This window comes from Amblyraja radiata, chromosome 2 (assembly GCF_010909765.2).
Source record: "Amblyraja radiata isolate CabotCenter1 chromosome 2, sAmbRad1.1.pri, whole genome shotgun sequence".
NCBI classification, from domain to species: Eukaryota; Metazoa; Chordata; class Chondrichthyes; order Rajiformes; family Rajidae; genus Amblyraja; species Amblyraja radiata.
In genome coordinates, this window is record NC_045957.1 from 143536312 (window position 1) to 143554544 (window position 18233).

Consider the following 18233-nt stretch of genomic DNA (forward strand, 5'->3'; position numbering starts at 1 on the left):
CGGCCATGTGTGTGACCCCTTCCCTCCCCTCTCCAGCTCACCGCCCATTGCACCGGCGCGGGGGCTTTGCGCTGTCTTCACGTCGGCGATTGCAGCAGGACCGTGTCAGGACCAATTAGACACCGACCACCAGGCCCACCGCAAGCACGGAGATCCCAGAGACACACAGCCAACAGCAGCCCAGCCCAGCCCCACTCCAACTACAGAGGAACATGGGTTGCGGATGACGGGGCGCAGCTCGGGGCGTCGTAGCGGCCCATCGGGGAGCGGCCACTCAAAGCCACGCCGGGAGATGTAGGGCCCTGCCCCGGGTCTTGATGTTGGAGCCCCCGGCGGGCACTAGCAAGTCCGCGGCAATTTACAGCCGCGCCGGGCGTTGTAAGGCCCCCCTCCAGGTCACTCTCAACCTCTATGATGTTTGCTCTCAACCCCATAATTCGGGCGGGAGAAGTCGCCGCTGCCGGTGCCCCGCAAAGCAGTCTCCCACCGGAGGCCCGCGAGCTCCCGGTGTCACCAACCACCGGAGTCGGGTCGCAGCAGCTCGCCCCCGCAACTCTCCACGCTCCGAAGCTGGCTAGCTCCACGGAGGTAGGTCCTTAGGTCCACAGCTCCCACCGCCGCCCACCGACCCCCAGGCCCACTGCAAGCACGGAGATCCCAGAGATCCACAGCCAGCAGCAACTCCAGCCCAGCCCCGCTCCAACTCCAGAGGAACACGTAGGGGCAGAAGCTGATGGTGTGCAAGGTACGTCTTGTTCTTGGGGTGGCGGATGAGGGGGCGCAGCTCGGGCTGTGGGCGAACTGCCACTTGTCGCTGTAGCGGCCAAAGATCATAGAGGAGCTCCTCTATGATCTTTGGTAGCGGCCCATCGGGGAGCGGATTCCTCTGGAGTTGGAGGGGGAGGGGGGTATTGTGCTGTTTGATCGCCCCCTGCTATCCCAGGGACAGGGAGACACAGCGGCTTTTTAGACTGGTGGGCAATCACTTCCAAAGTTCTGCCCACACAGTCAGTACACCTCTCCTACACTGTATTTCATACAAACATTTATTCTGCAAGAAAAAACGACATTGAAGACTCAAACTCGCGATCGAGTAACTGCCAGGATCAAGGCGCAAACTCGCGACCTTGCGGATATGAGCCGAGCACTCTACCACTGAGCCAGCCATTAAAATCTACGCTAAAAAATTTCCATTCCGAAGACCGACAAATTCTGAATTACGAAAAGTGTCTGGTCCCAAGGCTTTCGGATAAAAGGTTGTGCACCTGTATTGTCTTTCTGCTGACTGGATCGCATGTAACAACAGCTTTTCACTGTGTAGGAAGGAAATGCAGATGCTGGTTTAAACCGAAGATAGACACAAAAAGCTGGAGTAACTCAACGGGTCAGGCAGCATCTCTGGAGGAAAGGAATAGGTGACGTTTCGGGTCGAGACCCTTCTTCAGACTCGGTACACGTGACCGTACACTAAACTGAAACTAAATTTGCAACTTACCTCGTTTTAGCAAAGTTTGTCCAATAGGTCATTATCTGTTCACTCAGGGCCAACTCTTCCTCTCCAACAAGTGATACTCCCATTATTGGAACTCCAAATACAAACGGAAGCTCATCTCCGTGACCAGCTCCCATCCAGTTAGGTAATACAGATGCGTTAGGATGCCTCGTAAAGTAATACATATAAACACCTTTTCTTGTGTTGGCTATGAAGTCACTTGTCATCATGAGTGGTGCTGTGAAACTCACATCGCCAATCATATCGAGGGCTTGCCTCTGAAGGTGGGAAGAGCTGTGATTAAGATCAGTCCAATCCCGATATTCCCACAGCATTGCTTCGGTCATCATCGTCTCTTTATCTGGAGGCAGTTGGAGAAAACGTGGCATGAAGTCAAAAAAGTCAGCTTGTGTTGTGATCGTTTTTATCTGTGGCCAGGCCAAGCTTCCCTCTTGACTGTTCACTCCTGCCAAATAGGAATATCGATTGACCAAGCTTGTGTTTCTGTAGAGTTCTTGTGGTGGTTTGGGAAGGAACAAACCATCCACAGTGGGAACAAATTTAAAATTGAAGCTGTGTAGCTCAATGGCACCTTTAATAAGTTCCACTGATTTTTTTGCCTGTAGACAACTTATTAGGCTAAAGCTATCATTAACAGGGCAGGATAAGATAGAGGCTAGTTTCTGAGCCCAGATGGAAGGATCGTCCGACCTCACTGCCTGAGGTACAAGCGCAACCCCACTCTGTAATATAGCTTTGCTGAAGAGTCCAGTATTGAGAGGTGACAGACATTGCAATCCAACGCTAACACCTCCTGCAGACTGTCCAAATAGCACGATGGCCCCTGGATTGCCGCCAAAGTTTTTGATGTTTGTCTTTACCCACAATATGGCAAAGCGTTGATCAAGAAGTCCATTATTGCCCATTGCTGCATTGTCCCCTGTTGAAAGGAATCCAAATACCCCGAGTCTGTAGTTGATTGTCACCACAATAACTTGGCCAAAGTCAGCCAGCACGTGAGCCTTGTAATTCCCAGAGCCAAGGGCGAACGCCCCTCCGTGAAGCCAAATCATCACTGGTAGCAGCTTGCTAGAAGCAACCTCGTCATGGGGCACAAAGATGTTTAACCTGAGGCAGTCCTCGTTGCCATATATTCGATCAGAGTCAAGAAGTTCTTGAGGGCACATTGGTCCAAACGCCGTTGCATTCAGTGTATCATTCCAAACAGGATGGGGCTCGGGAGGCTGGAACCGAAGGCTGTCCACTGGAGGTGCAGCGTAGGGGATCCCGTGATAGCATTCCACGCTTCTGTTATCCCACTGTTCTAATATGCCATGGACCAAGCCCAGATCCGTTTGTCTAATAAGATCAGCAGATGCTACTAATGCATTAAGACTGCAAAAAATAATGAAAACTTCACGAATCATGATGGCAAAATCTGCAGCCTTAAGTCTGCAGCAAAATCTGCAGCACTTGATTCTCAGTTAAATAGTCCTCCGGTATATACTACCACCCTTTATCAGTAACTGCTTTAATCTTTGTAACATGCTCTAGCTCGTGACATTATAGAATGTTGGTTTGTACAATTATTTAGGAGATTAGATTATCTGCAATCAATTTATGACTGAATTGTGAAACACAAAGTCATGAGATATGTGGTGTACAAAAATAATGGTTTACTTTCTCACAGTCAGTCAGAGACTAATCTTAAACATTCAGCAGAGAATGAAAAACAATGATAGAATTTGTTTCCAAGTTTGTTCAACAGTCATGGAGTCATATAGAGTCATGGAAACAGGTCCTTCGGCTCAACTTGGCCATGTTGTACAAGATGCAGGTTTCTTATAGAAACTTACAAAATTCTTAAGGGGTTGGACAGGTTAGATGCAGGAAGATTGTTCCCGATGTTGGGGAAGTCCAGAACAAGGGGTCACAGTTTAAGGATAGAGGGGGAAATCTTTTAGGACTGAGATGAGAAAAACATTTTTCACACAGAGAGCGGTGAATCTCTGGAATTCTCTGCCACAGAAGGTAGTTGAGGCAAGTTCATTGGCTATATTTAAGAGGGAGTTAGATGTGGCCCTTGTGGCTAAAGGGATCAGGGGGTATGGAGAGAAGGCAGGTACAGGATACTGAGTTGGATGATCAGCCATGATCATATTGAATGGCGGTGCAGGCTCGAAGGGCCGAATGGCCTACTCCTGCACCTATTTTCTATGTTTCTATGTTTCTATGCCAGTGTAAGTTAGAAAGAAAGAACAGTAGATGTTGGTTTACAAAAAAACACACAAAGTGCTGGAGTAACTCAGTGGGTCAGGCTTTGTGATTTGCTCACGATTCCCACACCTGCAGCTTTATCTGGGGCAAAATGAAACTGTTTGCCCCTCACCAACCCGTCTCTTAACTTTCCTCTTCTCTGTCGTCAGTCATTACCAGTCCCATGTGCCGTCAACACCAACAAACAATCAACATCGAGCATATGTTCAAAATTAATGAAGTTTGCTGTTTTACGAAAGCAAAACAGCAACTGATCACCACTGTACAGTATCTTAGTGGTTGTCTTCTGCATGCTCATCCCCATGCAGTGGCACCCAATGACAACAACACAGCTGGTCGAACTGCTGACCGCCTGTTGACAGGGGGATCTGCCATGTCCTTGCTTTAGATTTAGGCTTATTATTGTCAATGTGCACTGAGGTACAGTGAAAAGCTTTGTTTTGCATGCTGTCCAAACAGATTAGATATACTATACATAGATACAATCAGTTCAAACTTAAGTACAATAGATGGAGCAAAGAGGAATATACAGCGTGCAGAATTTAGCTCTCAGCATTTTTGCACATTGTAATGCATCTGTTCCTTAGACAAAGTCCAATGTCCTCAGTGGGGTAAAGGTGAATCAAATAGTACCCTAGGTATGTGGGACCGTTCAGAAGCCTGATACTGTAGAGGGAGAAGCTGTTCCTGAGTCTGGTGGTGTGCCCTTTCAAGCTTCTGTACATTCTGCCAGATGGATGCAGGGAGAAGAGGGAATGACCAGGGTGGGACAAGATTTTTGTTATGTTGGCTGCTTTTCCGAGGCAGCGTGAAGTGTAGATGGAGTCAATGGTGGGAAGTATGGTCTGTTTAATGGACTGGGTCACGTCTACAACACTCTGCAATTTCTTGTAGACTTGGGCAAAACTGTTTCCAAACCAAGCTGCGTTGCAACCCAATAGTATGCTTTCTATGGTGCATCTGTAAAAGTTTCTAAGAGTTTGTTCATTCACTTGGACTGTATATCCCCCTTGGTACCCCTATGCACCCTCCCCACAGCCCGAACAACCACTTTGTCTTTTTATCATCACAATCTCAGGTGTAACATGCTTGATTCCCTCTCTTCAGACTCTTCAGACTTCAGTTTTGAAGAGCAAGTGTCTCACCACTGTTCCCCAAGCACTCCATTGGTAACAGCCAACATGTTTCTTTACACCATCTTTTACTTTTCACTGTTTTGTAGAATTTGTGCCATTTATGCAAATATTGTGGGGTTTTTTGTGTTGTCTGAATCTTTTTGATAGAGCAGCGCCAGAGACCTAGGTTCAGTCCTGATCTCAGGTGCTGTCTATGTGACCGGGTAATCGATGGTCGGCATCGACTCAGTGAGCTGAAGGGCTGTTTCAATGCTGTATTTGTCAATCAATCAATGTGCCTGTGATGATGCTGCAAGCAGGATTTTCATGGTACCCACACCTCACCCTACTTGGGAATATGGCAATAAGCCTGACTTGAGATTACCTTCAAATCTTTTCTACGCTGTCTTATCTCTATTAGCCACTCTTTAGTGTAATACCCCACCGTTGTGCTTTCTAATCGTATTTAATAACATTTTGTTTACTAACCCTTTGTGTGAAGCTCTTATGAACAATCCAACTCCACAGCATCCACTGGTTCTTCCTTATCTATGTTGACTATTGCAAAAGATCTATGAAACATGATTTCCCTTTTAGATCTTCATGTTGAACCTACTCCATCCAATTATTATTTTCCAAGTGCCCTATGTACCTCTTAATAATAGATTTGAGCAGTCTTCTTGATACTGATGTCAGTTTAACTGGTCGTTGCTTCCCTGTTTCCTCTTTCTTTCTTTTCTTAAATAATTGAGTTACTTCTGCTACTTTCTGAAATGTAAGAATCATAGCAAGAACCGATGGAAGTTTGGAAGATAACATCTCAATGCCTCCATTATTCCCATGGGCACTATTTTCAGATCCCTGACATGCGGATAATGTCATAAAGTCATACACTCATTGAGCCATACAGCACAGAAGTCATTAAGTCCATGGGATTTATTGTGGTCCAGTCCCATTAAGTTCTCCCATACAAGTGTTTTAATAAAGTCATAGAAACATAGAAAATAGGTGCAGGAGGAGGCCATTCGGCCCTTCAAGCCAGCACCGCCATTCATTGTGATCATGGCTGATCGTCCCCTATCAATAACCTGTGCCTGCCTTCTCCCCATATCCCTTGACTCCACTAGCCCCTAGAGCTTTATCTAATGCTCCTGTCCCACTTAGGAAACCTGAACAGAAACCTCTGGAGACTTTGCGCCCCACCCAAGGTTTCCGTGTGGTTCCCGGAGGTTGCAGGTGGTTGCCGGAGGTTGCAGGTAGTGGAAGCAGGTAGGGAGACTGACAAAAACCTCCGGGAACCGCACGGAAACCTTGGGTGGGGCACGAAGTCTTCAGAGGTTTCCGTTCAGGTTTCCTAAGTGGGACAGGGGCATAACTCTCTCTTAAATCCATCCAGTGACTTGGCCTCCACTGCCCTCTGTGGCAGGGAATTCCATAAATTCACAACTCTCTGGGAGAAAAAGTTTTTTCTCACCTCAGTCTTAAATGACCTCCCCTTTATTCTTCAGTTTTGTTAAAACTCCTCATTCGATGGGTTTTGAATATGATTATTTGTGCCGATTGTCATTCCGAAAAAAACGACACACTTGGACCAGCCTGAATTTTCTATGTGAAATTAATTCTTTCTAATGGCATTCATGCTGCAGTGTATTGAATCTCACAAGAATTTGGAAGAAAATCGCTGTTTTCACGGTGCAAATGGCAGAAACGTGAAGAACATTCGGCAATTCACAACACAAAATGCATCTGTCCCCTGCCGCAAATTGGTTCATTGATTGCGCATTAATTAGATTGTGATGTTTAAATTTGCTGTTGTTTTTGTGGTAAATCCTGCATCACTATTTTGCCGAGCTACAAACAGTGGCGGGCAGAGGCTTATGTTCTTTAAAGTGCACTGGGGGCACATTTTTACTGTAAACCATGCAGTGAGTTCAGGGTGTTATCACATTAAGGTCATTGTACCATATCATAAAGTGTGGAAACTTCATGAGTAGGCCAAGGATCGAAGGATAAAGCTTCTCCCAGTCAACAATTTCTATCTACACACAATTAAAATTGAGAACGTCTTACCTGTTTTAAATTGTGAAAACAGCATCTTGTTGAGATAAACATTGTTTAATTGCATGTCGAATTAACTTTATCATTGTCCTTTAAGATTCAGAAGCTCTCCCCACAACTCATGCAGAGTTGCATTTGATAGTTTGCAGTTAATTATTCATATCTAAGCCATAAATATGAAAAGTTCTTATCATCGTATAGCTTATATTTGCCTGTCAGCATAACAATATTTTCTTGCCAGTCATGTTATAGGAGCGAATGTCAAAATGACTGCAGTTTTTTGGGGTGCTGGACTCTACTGCAGTTTGGAAAACACTGGGGCAGGACTGGTTCCATTATAATGAGAGCTGTGCATCCAATGCTTCTGCAGTTTGCAGAGTTAGATAGAGCTCTAAGGGCTGGTGGAATCAAGGGATATGGGGAGAAGGCAGGCACGGGTTATTGATTGGGGACGATCAGCCATGATCACAATGAATGGCGGTGCTGGCTTGAAGGGCCGAATGACCTCCTCCTGCACCTATTTTCTATGTTTCTATGTTTCTCAGTGATCAATGTTTATTTTAGCTATTCGCTTCCTTTTATACACTCACTGAGGTTCTTGTTGACCTGCTTGTTTTTAAATATTTACTTGTTTATTCTCATATTCTATCTTCTTCTTCTTTATTCAATCAATCATTAATTGATGCTCTTTAAACATTTTCCAATCCACCAACATTGTATATCTTTTCTTTCAATTTGCTAACATCCTTAACTTCCATAGTTAGCCACAGATGATGCATACCTCCCATAGAGTCTTACCTTTTTACTGAAATATGTCCTTGTTGAGATTTATGAAATATCTCCATAAATGTCTACAGTTGAACTCCTAGTTCGATTTTCAGTTCAGTTTGAAGAAGGGTCTCGACCTGAAACGTCACCTATTCCTTCGCTCCATAGATGCTGCCTCACCCGCTGAGTTTCTCCAGCATTTTTGTCTACCTTCAGTTCTGTTTAGTTCATTAGTCAGCAGAAAGACAATACATGATTACAATCGATGCATTTACAGTGTATAGATACATGATAAGGGAATAACGTTTAGTGCAAGGTAAAGCCAGCAGAGTCTGATCAAAGATTGCCCGAGGGTCACCAAAGAGGTAGATAGTAGTTCAGCACTGCTCTCTAGTTGTGGTAGGATGATTCAGTTGCCTGATAGCAGCTGGGAACAAAACAAAACAATACAATACAGTTTTATTCGTCACATTGCACATAAATTGCTAGTGAAATGAATTTGCCAGCAGCGGTACAATGATAAAGAACACACAAAACACACTAAAAATTTAACACAAACATCCACCACAGCATTCATCACTGTGGTGGAAGGCACAAAATTGGCCAGTCCTCCTCCATTTTCCCCCGTGGTCAGGACCTCAACCCTCCACAGCCGTCGCTGCGGGAGTCCGGATGTGCAGACAATGTAAAAAGTCCAGGTAAGTCCAGAGTCGGTTCTTCCCCACCGGAGACCGCGGCTTCAGGATGGTGTAGGCCGCAGGCCTGCGGTCAAAGATTTAAAGTCCCCGCCGCGCCGCAGCCAGAAGCACCGCAGATCACAGGGCCGGCGGTCAAAGCTCTTCTCCAGGGGTGATGGTAAATCCACGCCGGATCCGCGGTAGAAGTAGGCCGCGGGCCGGCAATTGGAGCTCTTCTTCCCTCAGGACCCCCACGAGGTATCCCGAGCTGCAGACGCCGCGCCAGCTGGAACTCTGCAGACCGCGGCTTCAGGCTGCCGACAGCCGCGGGCCAGCAAACGGAGTGCTCCCCTCCGGCGAGCTCCAGCGAGGGCTCGCCCGCTCCACGCCAAGAGTCCGCGGTGCGCCCGCCGCTGAAACCTCGGGCGTATCTCCAATCCTCGATGTTAGGCCACGGGTGAGGCGACCCGAAGCGGTTTCCCCCTCACCTCCCACACAAGACACACAGAGAAACATTAAAAACATACTTTAAAACATACTAAAAAAAATTTAAAAGTTGAAAAAAACTAACATGCTGCTGACAGGGCTGCCGGATTGAATCTGGAGGTGTGCGTTTTCACACTTCTATATCTTTTGGCTGATGGGAGAGGGGAGAAAATTGGCCAGGGTGTGATTCATCCTTGATTAAGCTGCTGGCCTTGCCGAGGCAGCATGAGGTATAAAATGAGTCAATAGAAGGGAGGTTGGTTTGTGTGATGGTCTGGGCTGTGTCCACAATTTGCTGCAATTTCTTGCGGTCTTGGATGGAGCTGTTCCCAAACTAAGCCCTGATTTAGCTCTGTGCTCTTGCCATTGTAATTGCCTTTATTTAAATTTAGAACACACAATTTCAGACCCATGTTTCTCACCTCAAACTGAATTTGAAATTCCACTGAAATTCCACCAATTAATTGATTAATTAATTAATCATCTCCCATTACATCATTCCAGATCTTTTTTTATTTTTTTAATTGCTGTTTTTTTTCCTTTTTCCTTCCTCCCACAATAAGTAATATGTAAAAGAATATGTGATTTTACTTCGGAGTCACGTGAGTGACTACGTGAAGAACCCCGCCAGGACGCATGCGTGCCATATCGCTACACGCATTGCAACGAGTCACAGCAGGGGGAACGACATTCCCCTTAGCGCCAGAATTTGAAAGCCGGGAACAGCAGGTAAGGAGACTCTGCGTTCCTTCCACTTACCTTACAGGTGGAGACATGGACCAGATCCACGAAGGCTGCGAAAAAGCTGGCGGGGGAGTTGCGGGCAGCCAGCAGCAGCAGCCAATGGCACGCCAATCTCCCGTAATGGGAACAGCTGTGCCCGACTTCGCTCCCGCACCGGCCATGGCCGGGCGGTAGAGCGAAGCAAAAAACTAACAGAGTCGTTGACTCTGATGAGTCCGACTCTGAATAGCCGCGAGCGGCCAGTGCCCGTGAGCATTGTGGCCGGTTGGAGCGGCTTCAGGAGCAGCCGCGAGCGGCCAGTGCCCGTGAGCATTGGAGCCGGTTGGAGCGGCTGGGAGGGAGGAACAAGAGCAGCCGCGAGCGGCCAGTGCCCGTGCGCATTGGAGCCGGTTGGAGCGGCTGGGAGCGGGGAACTAGAGCAGCCGCGAGCGGCCAGTGCCCGTGAGCATTGGAGCCGGTTGGAGCGGCTGCAGGAACTGGAGCAGCAGCGAGCGGCCAGTGCCCGTGAGCATTGGGGCTGGTTGGAGCGGCTTCAGGAGCAGCCGCGAGCGGCCAGTGCCCGAGAGCATTGGAGCCGGTTGGAGCGGCTTGAGGACTGGCGCAGCCGCGAGTGGCCAGTGCCCGAGAGCATTGGAGCCAGTTGGAGCGGCTGTTGGAGCAAATACTCCAAAGTGACAGGCTCCGGGAGATGGAGACTAGTCACAGTGGGCAGCTAGTAAGTCCTACAGCAGTACCTCTTGTAGGGCTGCACAGTGTTTCTCCCTCATCAGAGGGGAGTACAGGGGGTCAATTCTGGGCTGACCCTGAAGAGGGATGTGCAGAACATACCCCTAGTGCACATGGGGTGCAAGAAAACCTATTGGATATGTTGTCCCAGTTTATTCAACCCGACCAAACTGGCCAAAACCTGGAACCTAAAATAGCTGCAAATATCGACTACTTGTCATTCAATCAGCTATAAAGACAGGCATTATTGGACACCACAGCAAGACACTTACCACCAGGGAACTGCAAATCACTGAATGTTCCCAGTGTCAACCAGTGCATTTGAAAACATGTCGGAGCCTCAATCAGAGCCAGGGACTTGAAACTACAGAAAGTTCTGAAACTCCTAACAGCGGGAATTATGGTTTTCGCCCGCACAATTAACGAAAAAGACATGACACAAGATCACCAGGATGCACTGGCTTTATTTTGCAACTACCAATATGAGTAAAACAGCATTAGGTAGAATGCCATCCAACCGGCTTTAGACCCTAATTTGCAGGCCTATGCAAACCTGGAACGTCCAAACCACCAATATTACTATTTGGAGGCAACTTATCAAAACAGGTAAAAAAACTTGACGAAGAGGGTAAAACTCTGGGGCTTATTAAAGCAACGTCTAAAAACTACTTTGGCCAGAAACAGCACCCCTACGCACCACCAGTCGGCCAAGACAAACTGGTGAAAGCTCGAAGGCCAGGAACACTCAGCATCGGTCTTTTCTAGGCCATGGCCCAGACCGGCCTTCCTGGGGAATGCGCTAACCCTCAACACCGACCCAACTACAGATCCAGACACCGGCGCCTCAACGTCCACGGAGGATGCCGAAAAAGTAACAAACCTACCAATAGTAACCATGGAGGTAGGTGGGTCTGGTTCCTTACGAGGTTGGTGGGAGATTACAATTCTATCTGGATGCATGGAATAAATTAAATACCAATACATATATTTTCAGAAGTATAGGGTTAAACCATAGAATTTATACAAAAACATAACCCTCCAGTTCAGCATGTACCGAACCGAATGTTCGTGCTTACAGGCAAAGAAAAATCAAAAGCGCATGCTGAACTACAGTGGCCTTATAAAAAGGAGTAATGGAGGAAACCCAACACGAATCACAGGAATTCGTGTCCAAAATCTTTATCATAAACAAGATGGTGGTTGCCGCATCATCATAGATTTGACTAATTTGAATACTTTCGTACTATATATTCATTACTAGATGGAAACCTTTGTTACTGCTATGCAATTGATTTCCTAAGGTTACTACATGGCAAGCATCGATTTAAAAGATTCTTACTATACAGTACCCATTAGAGGTGACCACAGATGTTATTTAACACAATGGATCATCTGGGGTTCACCCTTAACTCAGTTCACATGTCAGTGACTTTGCCGAAAGAAAAGGTTACAGCCTTAATGGAGGCTTGCAGCAAAATCATTGACATCACAAAACCATCCATCAGACTGGTAGCAAGAATAATTGGTAATAGTGGCTGCGTTTCCAGCCACACAAATCGGACCTTTACATTATCAAAAATTACAGAGGGCAAAATACGAGCACTCAAAAATTATGGTGGTCATTTTGACAGACCAATGAAGCTACCAACAGAGGCCATAATGGAACTAAAATGGTGGAAAGATAACATTAGGCATTGTTGCAATCCAAACATTATCAGCAACCCGTCTATGGTACTACAAACTGATGCCAGTGCACTTGGTTGGGGTGCTACCAATTCCATCTCCAGCTGTGGGGGAGATGGAATGCACAGGAGGCATCATTATTACAAACACTGGGCATAAACTACCTGGGAATGTTAAGTGCATTCCATGGCCTTAAGTCATATTGTTCTGGGTTATATCACCAGCATGTTAGACTACAAATTGACAACACCACCGTGGTAGCATATATCAACCATATGGGTGGAAACATATCGACATCATGTGACAATCTGGCCAACACAATTTGGCAATAGTGTATCCAGAGAGATTTTGGATATCAGCTACCTACTTACCAGGTAAACTAAATTTAGTGGCAGACACCAGGTCACGCAAATTCAATGAAAACACTGAATGGATGTTGGATAAAAATGTATTTGTTGAAATTACAGCACGGTATGGAACACAAGATATCGACCTATTCGCATCCAGGCTCACACCAGTTATCGAATTATGTTCATGGGAACCAGAACCTGGGGCAGCGGCAACAGATACATTTTTGCTGCATTGGGGGATATTGTTTATTTATGCATTCCCTCTTTTCTGCCTCATCAGTCGGGTATTAAGGAAAATACAGCAAGACTCCTCGTCTGGTATTTTGATAGTACCCGATTGACCTACTCAACCATGGGTCCCGGTGATACTCGACATGGTATTAGAACCATGCATCACCATCCATCATAGACCTAATTTACTGGTTCATCCCGCAACAAGGGGTAGTTACCCATGTCATAATTATATAAACCTATTAATTTGTAGAGTTTGAAAGCACCTCTACAACACCTGGGACTGACGGACCGAACAGTGGATATTATTTCAGCGGCCCACAGACAGTCCACCAAAAAACAGTACTTGGTGTCATCAAGAAATGGGGAAAGTACTGTCACAACAATAACATCACCCACAGATCTATGAACATCCCGTCTGTTCTGGAATTCCTGGCAAGCCTCCATTACGATGAGAGGCTCAGTCATAGTGCCATCAACTGCACCAGAAGTGCTCTGTCAACATACCTGTGGCAAGGAACAGAGCGGCATTCTGTTGGGACACACCCCCTGGTAACCAAACTCATGAGGGGCATTTTAATGTTAATCCCCCAAGAACCAGGTACTCCCAAATATGGGGTGTGAGCATTGTACTGACCATGTTAAGCAACTGGTCTCCCACTACAGCTCTGTCCCTACAGAAACTGACTATGAAAACAGTCATGCAGATGGCCTTGGTCATGGCACAAAGGGTCCAGTCGCTACAGAAACTAAGGCTGGACAACATGACTATTTCATCTGGAAATTTAACTTTTCACATCAATGAATTAGTCAAACAGAACAGACAGGGGTCAGCAGGCCTAAAAACAGAATTCAGGGCCTACCCGGCAGATGATCGTCTCTGTATTGTAACACACTTACTATTATATATGGAGTATACTAAGATCATCAGAGGCAAAGAAATGTCACTTTTAATCAGCTACAAACAGCCACTCAAAAAAGTGACAGTCCAGACCATCTCTAGATGGCTAAAACAGGTCCTAATAAAGGCTGGAGTAGACACTAGCATTTTTAAATCTCACTCCACCAGGGCTTCAGCTACATCGGCAGCTATGAAGTTGGATGTTCCTATGGACCAAATCCTCAAGACAGCAGGATGGTCAACGGAGAAAACATTCCAACGATTTTATAACAAACCAGTCATTGAACTTGGAACATTTGCAGAAACAATTTTAAGTTCTATAATATAATTTTACCCCATAAATAGGGGCTATAATTTGGTGTTAATATATTTATCATTGGGTTTTCAATATCGTATTGATGTCTAATGATGTTAACACTATTCTCCCCATAATCAAGGCAGATGTGATGCATGGACTCGTTTCCACGGCATGAAATCACAGAGCTTTAAAATCTTCACGTAGTCACTCACGTGACTCCGAAGTAAAATAGTAAGATTAAACGAGAACTTACCAGTTTGAAGTTTGATCGTTATTTTATGGGGAGTAACGTTGAGGGAATACGTGCCCTCCGCTCCCACCCTTGATCATATACTCAACTGGTATCTCTTCTCTAATCTTACTATGTTTAGTCATTACAGTTATCTGTGATTTCACACCGCTGCTTTGAAGAATGACACGCATGCGTCCTGGCGGGGTTCTTCACGTAATCCCTCAACGTTACTCCTCATAAAATAACGATCAAACTTCAAACTGGTAAGTTCTCGTTTAATCTTACTATTCTGTTCCATTCTGTTTGTAATTTTTGTTTGTTTGTTTGTTTGTTTTTTGCACAAAGTCCGCGAGCATTGCCACTTTTCATTTCACTGCACACCTCTTATGTGTATGTGAAGAATAGACTTGACTTGATACAGTCCGTTCCATGAGTCCAAGTCAACCTTCGAACACCCGTTAATAGCAGTTCTATATTATCCCAATTTTTGTATCCACTCCCTACGGCAACAAGGGGCAATTTTAGAGGCCAATTAATCTACGAATCTACACATCTTTGAGTTCCGGGAGGAATCAGGAGTACCCAGAGGAAACCCATTCAGCCACAGGGAGAATGTGTAAACTCCATATATACAGCACCCGATATCAGGATTGAACCTGGTTCTCTGGCACATTGAGGCGGAAGATTTCCCGGTTGCACAACTGTGCCGCCCATATACTTGGGGGATTGGTCCAAGATTTTTTGCAGGAACATTCACAAACAAGAAAAAAAGTCACCAAGTTACTTCAGATGATGCTGGAGCAGATACTCAAAGGGAAAAAATTAAATGTTTTAGGGACCACTTTACGGGAAGGAGAGAAGGGGAACGATTTTGGGAAAGTTAACTTCAGAGCATAGGCTTGCACAACTCAAAGGTTCAAAGTGTTCAAAGTGTCCAAAGGGCATTTTATTGTCACGTGTACTAATTAATGTTGGTGGAGTGTACCATTGCCTTGATATATTGAGTGAAGCAGTTAGTTTTGCTCCCTACTCCATGTACTGATCTAATCTATATTGAGCCTTTTGTGTTCATGCTGCCACTTCTGATGCAAACGGAGTGATATGCAAGACATTAACAATTAAATATTTTCATTCACCTTCATCTGGTCCTGAGTAGGCGACCTAGTTTAAAAAAGGAAACTGTCAATTCTGGGTCAATAAATGAACAAACAAACACCATACCAAATTATTTCTTAGAGAAAGGCTGAGTGTGGGGACAAAAACAAATGCATACTAAAACAACACTTCAATGTAGTACATACATCCTTGTGGATGCTGTACATGTACACTAGATGGCAATGTTGTGTCTATGAAAATCCAACATTCCCCTCAAGTCTTCTTAAATGTAGCACATTTTAATCCTCAAAAAAGACACAAAATGCTGGAGTAACTCAGTGGGCCAGACAGCATCTCTGGAGAAAATGGATCAGTGATGTTTTGGTCACCTATTCATGTTCTCCAGAGATGCTGTCTGACCCGCTGAATTACTCCAGCACTTTCTTTTATAGTGGCACGGTGGTGCAGTGGTAGCAGGGTGGTGCCTTACAGTGCCAGAGAACCGGGTGCTGTCAGTTTGGAGTTTGTACGTTCTCCCCGTGACTGCATGGGTTTTCCCCGGGTGCTCTGGTTTCCTCACAAATTCAAAAGATGTACAGAGACAAAGATGTAGGTGAAATGGCTTTGGTTGCAAATTGTCCCTAGTGTGTAGGATAGGTCTAGTGTCCGGGGATCGCTGGTCGGTGCGGAATTGGTGGTCCAAAGAGGCTGTTCCTGTGCTGCATCTCTAACCTAACCTAACGTAACCAGCATCTGCCAGTTCCTTGTTTCTACATATTAATCCTGTATGAGCCCCTCTGCAGAGTTTTCATAGCCGGGGACCTTGTTTCTCCTTTGCTCCTGCTGTTATGCAATTGGGATCCATTAGGTAGAGCAGGATTGAAACACAGGCATATTATTAACTTGGCATCATATTTGGTGCACACATTGTGGGCTGAATGGCCCAATCTTGTGCTGTCCTGTTCTATGTGTTACATGCAATTGGGCTGTGTGGCCCAACCACTTCAAGCTGACTTTACATTTCACACAGACCAGTCAGTGTTGATTAGTACAGGTGTCAGAGGTTATGGGGAGAAGGCAGGAGAATGGGGTTAGGAAATCAGCCATGATTGAATGACGATGGGCCGTGGCCTAATTCTACTCCTATTCCTTATGACATTATGACCATAATTTCTTCTGTTTCCATAGTTATTCAATCCCTTTTCCTTCATCTACCTGTTCAACCAACATTGAATGAACATTGAACTTAGACTCAGCCTCAACCTCAATATTGAATTCTTCAAATTTAGGTCACTTAAACCTCCCCAACCCCCCCTTTTCTTTTCCCCTCTCTCTCCCCCATGCCCCACCTGCACTTTCTCCCCCACCCCCTCCCCTTCCACCTACATTCATCCAACTTCACTATTTGCAACTCGTCAAACTTTTTGTCTCACCCCTATGTTTTCATCCCTGCCCTTTGACCAACAATCTGTATATGAAAGAACCCCCTCACTTGTGTCAACCTGTTACCTGCCAGGCTTTGTCCTGTTCCTCCTCTCATCCAGTTTTCTTATCCCCCCCCTCCTCAACCACCCGTCCTACAATCAGTTTGAAGAAGGATCCTGACCCAAAACATCACCTATCTATGTTCTCCAGAGATGCTGCCTAACCGACTGAGTTACTCCAGCACTTTGTGTCTTTTCCTGATCTTATCCTATCAGGGGTATTCTCTTTATCTGATCCATCCATGTTGCACCCTCGGACACTTAAAAATAACTTGTTTTTCCAATTTCTCAGTTCTGATGAAGTATCTTTGACTTCAACTCAAGGTGAGTTTATTGTCACATGCTTGAGCACTGTGAGGAAAGTACGTGACACATCCCACAGATGCTGCCTGACCTGTCGAGTGTTTTCAGCATTTTCCATTTTTACTTCTGGGAATGATCTAATCCTGTTTACTCTGTTCCATCTTTGAATAATACGAACAGATAAAGTCAACTCCTGCATATTTTCACCTTACACAACCCCAGAATGTTCCGAAACACTTTGCAGCTGAATACCTGAAAAGATGGGCCAACACCCTTCCCATTCAGTGAACCTTGGCAAATACGATGAAAGCTTCAAGCTTTGGAATTACATTAGGAAAAAAGATGGACATATTTTTTGTGTATGTTTGTTCCTATTTCTGATGGAGATCTGATCCATTGGGAAATTGAGTCCTCAATTGGGTCCTCTGTCTTCCCTATTGCTGCTATCATTTCCCTGTCATATTTGGTACATAAATAGAGGTGGCACGGTAGCACAGCGGTAGAGTTGCTGCCTTACAGCGCCAGAGAACCGGGCTTGATCCTGACAATGGGTGCTGACTGTATGGAGTTTGCAAGCTCTCCCTGTGACGTTGTGGGTTTTCTCCGAGTGTTCCAGTTTCCCCCCACATTCCAAAGACGTGCAGGTTTGTAGATTAATTGGCTTCTGCAAATCGTTCCTAGTTTATAGGATAGAACCTGTGTATGATTATTGATGATCATTGTTCCCTAGTGTGTGATGGGTAGAGTCAATGTGCTGGGATCGCTGGTCGGTCCGGACTCAGTGGCCTAAAGGGCCTGTTTCCACACTGTATCTCTAAACTAAACTAAACTAAATTAAACTAAACTAAACTGAACTAAACTAAACTAAACTAAACCAAAGTAAGAGTTCAAGGCCAATGTCAGAAGGTCCTCTACGAGGGTGTACCCTTGGAAAGCGTCTGGACTTGATGGTGTGCCAGGCCATATTCTTAAAACTGGCGCAGACCACTGGTGTTATTTTTTACTGACATCTTCAATCTCACATTACTAAGATCTGAGGTCCCCAACTGTTTTAAAAGGACCTCGATAATACTAGTGTCCAAGAAGAAGAAGGTGGCTTGCTTCAATGCTCCTGCCTTAGTAAGGACCTGTACCCATTAGAAATTCACCTACTTCCACAACAAATCGACATGGGATATGATCCTGCTGACTCTACACTGGACCAGTAGAGAATAAGTACACATGTGTCAGGCTAATGTGCATCACGTACAGCTTGGCATTCAACACCATCATCCCTTCAAGACTTATCATCAAACTCAGAGAACTAGGTCGTC